Raw genomic sequence first — 11,247 nt, 5'->3', positions numbered from 1 at the left:
CTATGCGTGATTTTGTTTTGGACATTTGAATTCAGGCTTCACAAATGTTAGAGAATTTAAAATTGTAAGTTTTCCAAGGGCCGTGGTGAATTAACGAACAGCTTGCTCTTGTTCTCCAGTTAAATCTCTTACCAAAGATCTACAGTAGACTTCACGTTCGTCTTTCATGGCGTATTTGTGTACAATAAAAGTTACCACTTCCCTTTCCTAGTCGTTTGTGGTTGGGTCAGTTCCTGGACGGGAACTGTTGACGTTATGACAATTACGCTGTAGACAGACTCCGTAGACTGTTTATGAAACTATCTCTCCATAGATAAATAGAGAGATAGATAGATAAATAGATAAGTATATAATATATGTATATATGGGTATATATAATATATACATACATATATATATATATATATATATATATATATATATATATATATATATATATATATATATATATATATATATAATTAAATATTTTGTGTATTAAAAAAATTGTCACAGTCAGTGAAGACGTTTGAAAATTCCGTCAATATTTCCGCGCATAGTACCATTTTTATGATACCATTTTCTTCATAAAATTCGTTATAGATGAGCTACATTCATAAAATTCGTTATAGATGAACCACATCGTCCATGTCTTGCGGCATAAAATTCATTATAGACGAGCCACATTGCTCATGTCTTGGCCCCTATGAAAGTCAGTCGATGTGTTGGAATAATAAATTAGGGTTACAAGAGCAATAGTCGCTTATTTCTCTGAACAAAGAAAGCATTGTTATAATAATTTGTAAGCTGAAGTCAGTTGCTCAGTGTTCCTTAAAAAGCAACAAAAAGAGAAGTGCGGTGAAATTGTGGTGGGGGTGGGGAAAGGGCTCAATTGTGAAGGAAACGTGTATTTATTACAAATCTAATTTCTTAGCAGGGTTAAATATTACTGGTCCGTTTATTGATAACACGTTCCAATGAATTTTTGTGGCATACATTTTATGGTTGTCTCTTGAGTGCCGTCTCTTAAATCCAACTTTTGTAATGACCTCGGCCAAAGAGGCTATGCTTTTCATTTTAGGTTTGTTTCCTTGTCTGGATGCGGTTATTGGTTGGGTAATAAAAAAAAATGTCTCATGACTAGCAGCGGGTGATTAGAGTTTGGGTGGTGTATAATACTAATGTAACTTTTCGGGAATTAGAGGACATTTTTTTTTATCTATTTGGATATTAGAAAATCTGTTGTATTAACGTTATTCAACTCATATTCAAACATTTCTAGAAGTTTACAAGACTTTTATGCTACCATGTTAATACATGTTCATTTATTTATACAGTTCACCATAATGTCCCTGTCTTCATTCATGCAAAACAATTACAGATTTTTTTTTTTTACTTTTTACATTTTAATCTTTCTGGCTATATTTACATTTTTTTCATCTTTTAAAAAGTGTCCTAATACTTTATCGTAACATTTCTTTGTGCTCACTCAACCCCAGACACTCCTTTCTAAGAAGCTTAGTCCAGTAATCCCAAAAGAAAGAAGTCCAGCATTTGTTTTTCTTGACACACTTCTTTCGTTGTTTCATTTTACTCATTCTGTTGTCGGTGATCCTTCATTTCACTCTCAGAAGTTGCATAGCCTCTGTGTGATCTAGGTACTTATTGCTCCTTGTGCAAATGTTATCAGCTGCTTGCGCCAACCTCTGTCATTTTTCGAATTGTAGCTATTACTGTAGGCTTCTAACAGCCATTTTATTTAACGGTTTATTCTCCTTATCCTCTCTGATTAGCATATATATATATATATATATATATATATATATATATATATATATATATATATATATATATATATATATATATATATAAAATATATATATACACGTGTCTGTACGTGTGTAAAAATACACACGTATTACAATCAATATATCTTTTGAAAGATATCAATTTCCTGCAATATAATTTTCTTTAGTATGCCTTAGCTAATGTATCTATCCATATTACACGGATCATTCCTTGGTCTTGTTAAAGTTCTCTCCCACCAGTAATGAATATCGCCATGTTTTTTTTTTTTTTTACGCGTTCAACGAATGCTTTTGTTCAACAACGTGAAGCCTTAGATACGATGAGCAACAGGCTGTGAGAGAGAGAGAGAGAGAGAGAGAGAGAGAGAGGAGGGGGAGGGTCCTCGTGTCTCCGTGACAAAGGCTTGCATGTGGACTCCTCTGTAATGCTTGTGTGCGTGCCTTTGGATTCTAATGTTTAGGGCTCCTCCTCACGTGTTTCATGTTTGTGTTTGGGGATGCTACATGACTGAGTGTCTGCCGAAGCGTTAGAAATTAGTGTTACAAGTAACGCCAAAGAAGAATCAGTGAAGAGGACGAAGGCAGTGGTTGAATGCAAGACGGTACGGGCTCCACCGGATCCTCTAGTTAAAGGTCATTGACTCGCTGTTGCCTAGTAACAATTTAACTCTCTCTCATTTGTTAGGGGATTGAAATAGGATTTACTTGGAAGCCACAAAAAGGAAACGTGATTGTTTCGAGGATCTTCCAAGGTCAAGAAGTTCTTTATTTTTATTTTCATTTTGATTGCGGTAAAATGTCTTTTTGTTAGTGATGTGCTGGCTATCTCTCTCTTACACAGTATTCCAATGACTAGTTTATCCAATGAAATTCACGCCTGTGAAAAGATTAGGGAGGGATGTAAGCCTTGCAAAATGCAAAAATGCACAAAAAGTAAAGAAGTGGGTAACGCTCAGCGAAATCCCAGACATTATTTCCTGGGTACGATGAAGTTTGCGAGACGTTCAGAATTGGATTAGTACTTGTTTTAGCCTTGAGGTACATGACAGTGAGAGATTCGGTTCGATTGGCCCCCTTTTTTTTTTTTTTTTTTTTTTTTTTTTTTTTTTTTTTTTTCAAAGTTTTCATACATAGTGACACGAATATCTCGTTTATAATGGGTTTCTTTCATGGGCCCGAGTGGTTTCCTGAGATTGGTTGATGATAGGGCCAGCGATTGTTACTATATTTTTTTCTAGTTTTCAGGGATTGTTACCATATTTTTTCTAGTTGTTCTTGCATGCGATGTGTGATACAATCTTAGCATTGTGCGACCTCCGTGGAAGCGTGACTTCACACTTTCTATATATCGTTTTACCACGTGTAAGAAGTTGGTTTTTTGAAATACTTTGTTTCTTTTTTTAGTTTACGAGCCCAATGGACTCGCCGTTTGATTAACCAAAAGTTAAAATCTTTGCCGTTCTTCACTCACGAAACTCAAAACATTTCCTTGGATAAGCCATTGGCCGTCACATTTTCACATAAACATCGTTGTTTATATGGAGGTAATTTTTTACTGCGTTGCAAGATTCTCATTTCACCCTTCCTTAAAAGGCCTTGTCCTTTCGAAGGGTGAAGACCGGTATGTAGACTTCTGGATTTTATTTGGCTTCACTCGAAGGGATTCCCCTTCATTGCTTTTTCTTACGAATTATTCATGGTACATTCTCGGCATTTGTTGTAGTTTGAGACAATTTGGTAGTCGTGAATTAGATATTGTTAAAATCTATGTTGTCAGCTGCAGCTGTCCGATAAAAAAATCGAAGCATTTTAATTTTCATTAATTGGTACTTTATCATTCATGGCTTTCGAATTATTTCCTAAATCTTGAGGAACCGATGGGTAAAATTCTCAAACGATACCTTTTTGTTGCTTGTCTTTCCATGTATAAATCTCGAGATCTTGGTTTTAATTGGCGAAGCAAGTAAGGTTTGTATTAATGCACGACTGTAGTACGTATTTCCCTCAAAACCTTCATTCACCTTTCATTAACAGCTGTACATATTTATCAAAAAGGGGTACTAAAATGCAGGTGACATTTGCAATTGTTAAGAAATTGGGAACACGGAATTTGGGCCAAGGGGGTTCTGACAGACCAACACAAGGAAGAAGCGTAATAAGTGTGCCATTTCAGAGGTGAACCAACGACCAAAGAGTTTTTGCCAAAACACATCGGCTGCTGCAATGATTGATACCGATCTCGTCGTTATCCCATCCCTTCATTCTAAGAGAAGGGAAAACTTCGGATGAACATCTTGAAGCAGTTTAATGTTGATGTCAACCTTATTCCACGACTCCTGAACTTGCAAATCACAACCATTCGTAGGCGCTTTAATCAGCACCAAACAAGACGCGTTTCCCAGACACCATTCTCATTAGGCGAAAAATAAGCAACTGTTGAAAACTTGTCGACTCGACTATGAGTTCATGTTATTCGACTAATATCATGGAGATATTAACTTTTTATGTCCGTCGCAGCTTCCTGCAGATTTCGCAGAACTACTGGGAGCAGCGCTTGATAATTTCGTATTTCACTTACTACTTTAAGAATAGACTTTAAAAACAACCTCATATCTTGGAAAACAGAAACACTGTCCCTTGGAAATAGCAGAGCTGGGTTGTATGGAGGCATAATTCAATTCATGGTTTAACAGATAAGTCACAGAAATAAAAATCCTTACACAGCAGAAGTTTGGCATACACGCTCACATAAAACAGGTCCTTGTAATAGATTAAAAGCAACACTCTGGAAAGCATAAAAAAAGTCATTTTCAAATTGAGTTCTAGCATGTTAATAACAGCACGAATGGTTTAAATTTTATCTTTACCCATAACCATCTTCCAATATTCGTTATTTTGATGAGATTCTCATCAGATGTTATGCAGTGCTTTTATAAGAAAAGTGTGTGTGTGTGTGTGTGTGTGTGTGTGTGTGTGTGTGTGTGTATATATATATATATATATATATATATATATATATATATATATATATATATATATATATATATATATTAGTATCAAGGAAAGTGCATCAAGTATTTATTTATAGTATATGAAGTAAAGCCACGGAAATTTGCTTTATTCGTTAATGTGTATTACTGTAATTTACAACATTTTTCATAACAAAAAGCAGCTGAGTTACTGATTTTATGCTTTACTGCTCAGCTCGTTTCCTACCGTTATTTACCCTTGGTCACTGCGTACTAAATCACGTACATGTGTTAGTTAGTAGAGCGATGAATGTTATCATGAAGAGAGTATACAGTATAAGAGGGACAAGGAATCATCAGCTGTTGCCAAACCCCTCTCCACCTTCTCAAGGTCAGCCTCCGCTGTTGCCAAATTCAAGGACGTCACTGTGCTTGTTAAATGGAAGCTTGAGTCATATATACTCATAATACTGTGTTTACGAAACCTCCCGAGCACAATGGGCATTCGGTGGGGGCATTTGTAGTGAGTGACTCGATGCGAAGGAACTGGGCGATGCATTTGAGGATGAGTACGTGTGTGAGGGAGGGAGGAGGTCGAAGGAATTGGGGAAATTGTTGGGGGTCGAGTGGGATAGCAGTGTTTAGACAGACTCCTCCGTCCAATCTGTCTCCTTTTCTACCAGCGAGCGCCACGCCACCACAAGAGCTCCAACCGGGATGACATAACTGGCCTCGCCACATCCCCAACACAGACTGGCTTGCCTCAGCTGAGTTGCCTGACTCCTCCAACGAGTGCCTAAGCTCCACGTGGCAGTTTGGGGTGGAAGTGGGAGGGAGGGGAGGAGAAGAGGTGTTGTGCGAATGGGAGGGGTAGTAAGGTTTATAAGGTTCAGGAGGGGGGTCCCGAGGAGGGAATGCTGCTCGTCCAACATTAAAGTCAGCGAGGAAACGAGTCAACCGAGGGAACTTTGGCGCCACCGTCGTTGCCGGCTGTTTTTGCGGTTGATTTTGTCCACTTACTTTTTTTTTGTATTATATTTGCCCTCTAGGTCTTCAGACCTCATGACCTCCTTGGCATGATTCTCCCCCGAATAGTTCATCTTTGTTAGTTTGTTCAGTCATGACAATGGCGTGTTGAATCGGCCTTCACAGTCAATCCGTTTCTGCTTCGTTTTTATCCTTCTCGCTTATCCTTCGACAATGATGCCCCTCCCCCGAGCCCGAGTTTGTCCAGATGTAAACGGTAGATTATACGAAACATATGTGTTTTTTGTAACTAATTTTTAGTAGTAAAACGTGGTAGGAGTATTTGTTATTTCGATCAAAATTTGTATGACCATGGTTATGATTGTTTTATATTTTTTAAAGGAATTTTCAAGTAGAGCACACACACACATACATAATTTGAAAAGTGGACATTGTTACACATCACAATCAAAGCCAGTAATCTTTGTCATTGTAATAGAATAAGAGGGTTTTGGGAGAAGAAAAAAGTACGGGGTCAGTCGTTTTAGTTGAAAGCGAGTTTGAAAGAGAGCGTTCCGAAATTCAATTTTCCGTACTCTTGGGTTTGTTTTTATACACGATCTTGACCAGACGGTTGGGTATATTATGGGGATTCAGTAAGTCACGCTAGTCTTCACACACACACACACACACACACACACACACTGGTATTTCTTTCTAAGCACAATTACAGAGAGATACACCCATGAGACCCATAGGATTTCGAAGTCAATTGTTTACATTCATTCTTTTAAGTGTTGATTCAGAGATGCGGAAAACACAATATTTAGAGCTTACACTCACAGTGTAGAGAAAGTTCTCATCAGTGGCATGCTAACCCGTACTATAATCTCCGTCTTGTACGCCGTCTCGTTAGGCTATTTCTGATTAATTTAAGGCCCTTCCGTTCCAACATCTCTTGCACATGTAGCCGGTACTTTCTTGATTCCATCTCTTAAAAATCTGAATTATACTTGTTTTCTCCAACCAATTGTCCGCCATTCTTACCACATAACCAAACCAACTCAAAACATTGTTTCATGTTTTCGCTTATGCTGACACATTCATGAGATTGTTATACTACATTTCTTACCCTTTTCACCTTTATTACCCTACTTAAACTAATCAACTCATTTCAGCCGTTTCCAACATTCTTTCATTCTCTTAGGCTAGTACTCCTACTTCACTAACATTAAGGGTAGTTGACTGAACCGTCCCTTCAGATATCCCCCATTTTGCTACCATAGACACTTGACCAAACCTTTCCAAGAGACCCTGCCTCTTACCTTGCTATTTCCATTCTGTGACTTGCGTCCTCTCATCTTACCATCGGCTGTTACATTTGTTCCCAAACATCCATATGAAATCCACCTCCATTCTTCCGCTATCCATGTTAACATTATCGCTCTACCTTTAGATTTTAATACTGCCTACGTTCGCTTTCAGCTAACCAACAAGCAAACCCTTTCAGACTTTGTAATCTATACAATCACTAGTGGCTATTTGTTCATAGGCCAGACATACGCGGCTTTGTCTGGGACCCGTTTTGACATCAAAGCGTTTGCCCTCACATCTGTGGTACTTAGCCTATTCGAGAGAATCGAGACCCAGCGGCCGAACACCTGTCAGAACGAAGTTACATTAGACCCCGCTCGCATCTACTTCTGGAACCACCTTACCTACCAACTGTACCATCCGTCTTTTGGTTGCATTTGCATTCTAAAACCCATGACAATTACTGTTCTCATTCTCAGAAACACTTCAGACATGTGCATTGTGCCTCCTTTGACCTAAGCATTGAATCGTGTTTGTTGAAGTCAGTCGACTATGAGTGTGTTCATATAAAAGGGGTAGTCGATGTAATCGGATTTCAGTGGTTTTAGACACCATGCCCACCATTTTCAGCAGAAGAGGCAAAATGTTCTCAGACCAGTGATCACCTGGGGGATCGTTAGTGCTAGGAAAGTCTTTAATTTGGCATGTGAATACAGTAACAGGAATGGGGTACTCATTATAGGAAAGTGAGTGGTATAGGCTTTGGAGATGAGTGCAAATATTCGTTCATATCTGTGGAGGAGAATTTTGAAGTGGACAGCTTCGTGGCTGTGGAATGATCGTAGATTTTACCGCAAATAAATTGACATGTCTCTTGTGATTGTTTTTTGTGAATGTCTTTCTTCTTTTCTTTCCTTCTCTCTTTTCTTGAAATCTTCAGGTGAAAACCCTTATTGACAAGTTCAGCAGGCTATAAAACCCAAGAAGGCTCCAAAGGGATATCAGCCCGCAGAGAGAAAGTTAAAAGAAAGGAAATAGAAAATAAAGCAGATACGGCTGAATTCAAGAGGCGTCAGCACAGTGCAGGAATGAGTTCGCTCCTTGCTTAAACGATAAAACTTAGCAAACTGAGTAGCATTAACTGATACTAGAAATCTATTTGAAGTCTGTTTGATTTTTGTGAATGCCTTTGAAATCTACTTGATATCTGTTGGTATATTAAGTATGAGAATTCTTAGTTTGACGTTGATCATTTAATTAGATGACTAAACACTTTTATGCTTCGCACGTCGTTTCATTACTTTATGTACATGTTAGGCCATTGGCTTATTCCAAAAATCCAGTGAAATACATAGTTTAATTTGAGACTTGCCAACCAAGACGGTAGTGATTGGCCAAAGATTGCTGACGAGAAAGCGGTTCATGGACTAGTCTTACCCCTGAACGGGACCAGAGTTGAACGTAACTTGTTTACGAGAGAGAGAGAGAGAGAGAGACGTCATGGCTGGTAAACTCAATGTAACAGCCTTCATTGATGCCATGCGCTTTTATTTAGAATGTTAAGATGATGTTTATTATCGGTTTTTAAATGTATACACCATTGATTCAAGGTAATTAAAGAGTTGTCATCATGAATTTAAACCCAGTCAATTCGTTGGGCGCTGCTGATCGTTCCTCCCTTCTCAAGTGAGGCGTCATCTTCCCTCACTTGTCCCTCATCCTATGCCCCTCCCGCACTTTTTTTTTTTCTTTTTGAGCTCGCACCATCCGCCCACATACAGTCCTCCTTTCTCAGGCCTTCGATATAAATGATGGCGCTTTTTAACAGTACTATAAATGTGGCATTGGCAATCCTTCTCCACCCCCCACCTCTCGATGACCATGGGCAAATTTATTTTCTAATTAGGCTAGACTGCACTTAGTTTTTAGTTTTTTATAAAAGAAAACTGAGATGGCTGTTTGTCCGTCCGCGCTGCTGCTGTCCGTCCTCAGATCTTAAAAACCATTAAGGCTAGAAGGCTGCAAATTGGTATGTTGATCGTCCACCCTCCGGTCATCAAACATATCAAATTGCAGCCCTCTAGCCTCAGTAGTTTTTATTTTATTTAAGGTTAAAGTTAACCATGATCGTGCGTCTTGCACCGCTATAGGTACCAACAGCACAGAACACCACCGGGCCGTGACTGAGAGTTTCATACAGCATTATTCACTGTACAGAAAACTCGATTGCGCCGAAGAAACTTCGGCGCATTTTTTGCTCGTTTCTTACTGTTAACAAATTGCAGGGTGTTGGACGTTGATACAGGGTAATTTGGGCACTGTGAAGCCTACGTCGGCTGTGTATTCATATCCTCTCAAGAATGACCAGGTTATTTTTTTATTTTTTCATGTTACCAACTTTAGTTTTCCTTGTAACAGAATTTTTTGTCTTATTAAGAACACACATTATATATATGTATATATATATATATATATATATATATATATATATATATATATATATATATATATATATATATATATATATATACTGTATATATGTATTCTCATTTCTGACAAACCTGGGATTTTATATATATATATATATATATACTATATATGTATTCTCATTAAAAATGTCTTCCTGAAACTGACAAACCTTGAAATCCCAGTGCAAGTGAAGGGTCCTGTCGCCATTTGGTTGTAATAGGCCGGTTGTTCCAGACCGGCTTCCACGCAGGTCGTTGGTCTTGGTCTGAAGAAACTCCTCGCTCTCAGGGAGGGTTGCAGTGCTAAGTGTGGGTTTCGTGATTAACTTGGCAACAGCGAATTTTTTTTCTCTCCACAGGCCACAGACAACCAGGAAAGATTGGCACCCATTGACTGGGTACTGAAGCTGAGCTGTAGAGGAAAAAGCTAGATTAAAACTTTTTCCTTTGCCTAAAATAGTCACTGGACGCTGTAGGGGAATGCTTTTATGCCTTCCTCCATGAGTGCTAAAGAAAACATCTCGCATATAAATGTTAGTTTCACAGTCAAGTATTTTTCAGGAATTTGATTGAAACAGATATTATCTTCATAGTGGGATTACACTATATTAAAATATTGGAAGTTTGCAGGCGAGGGCTTTCCTAGTACAAGAAACGTAGGAAATTATATTCAATACAATTTTAAGTTTACAAAGTATGGTAAACTTTATAAAAATAAATGTGTACATATATTTTTTCTTACTGTGAGGATTTCATTAAGTTTATACTTTGACTATACTCTGAAGTATGCTTAGAGTAATGGCGACAATCTTGGTTGTTCACATTTCTGTAATATACGCTATTCATGTGAGGACACTGTCCTTTGTAGCAGTGACTGTGAATGCTATTATTGTTAACCATTCTTATTCAATGAGACGTAATAACTCTCTCTCTCTCTCTCTCTCTCTCTCTCTCTCTCTCTCTCTCTCTCTCTCTCAGATCATTCGTTTAAAAGTAAATGTCCATGGGATTTTTTTTTTTTGGAAAAGCCGGGGTGTTAGTTACAGAAATTGTTGTAAATCATTAGTTTTGCATTTCTGTTGAAGTAGTGTCGTGAAGATGGAAGAATGTTTGGAATTGTGAGTTGGTCACACTCGAGGTTTTCAGTAATTCATGCAAGTGGGCCATCCACAGTCATTCTGTTGTTGACATCGTGGTTTTCTTTGGCAGTGAAACATTGGCTGGTTGTGTTCTTCAGTCAAGTAACACTAAAGAGTTTGTTTCCTCTGTTAGTGCCAGGATGAGGATGGTAACTATTCCCTCTAGGGTTCTTGCAGAAAGGCATTAGTTTGGTAGTATTTAAGGCCATTGAACTGGCCGTCGTCAGCAAACTGAAAAGTATTTTAAATTATTATTATTGTTTTAGTATTCATGATATCATGCAATTTAAAGTGTATGGGATTTTTAATGTTCTTCATGATTTTGTGTTTCTGAAGTAATGCTGGTGTTGAAACTTTCAGTGAGTGTTTTTATGTATTTCATTAGTTTTTAATGATCTTTTTTCACATTTCAGTTCAGTTTTCAAAATCTCTTAGTCATTCTCTCAGGTAGTATGGTATGTGCCCTCTCTTGGAGCCAAGGTAATTATTTCCTCATAAGGGTTCCCAGTGTGGAGTTCTGTTGATGTTAGTGGTGTTTTTGGGTTGGTGATATGATTATTTTTACACTAAGCCTGAATTCTTGTTATAGATCGTCTGTTATTGG

The 11,247-nt window shown here is 38.0% G+C and overlaps 1 protein-coding gene and 1 long non-coding RNA gene across 10 annotated transcripts in view; one reads left to right on the top strand and one right to left on the bottom strand.

The window, feature by feature from the left end:
* The window catches only part of LOC136851875 (uncharacterized), a 20,682-nt gene extending 10,871 nt beyond the window's left edge, over positions 1-9,811 (bottom strand). The window contains exon 1 of the long non-coding RNA XR_010856985.1: positions 9,675-9,811. This is a non-coding gene — a long non-coding RNA (uncharacterized lncRNA). The remainder of the gene's footprint in view (positions 1-9,674) is intronic.
* The window catches only part of LOC136851874 (aspartyl/asparaginyl beta-hydroxylase-like), a 164,904-nt gene that overhangs the window by 56,271 nt on the left and 97,386 nt on the right, over positions 1-11,247 (top strand). The window lies entirely within an intron of this gene.

Source organism: Macrobrachium rosenbergii, chromosome 24, assembly GCF_040412425.1.
Source record: "Macrobrachium rosenbergii isolate ZJJX-2024 chromosome 24, ASM4041242v1, whole genome shotgun sequence".
Lineage (NCBI taxonomy): Eukaryota > Metazoa > Arthropoda > Malacostraca > Decapoda > Palaemonidae > Macrobrachium > Macrobrachium rosenbergii.
The sequence above is the reverse complement of the archived record's forward strand: the minus strand, read 5'-3'. Positions and strand labels throughout refer to the sequence as shown.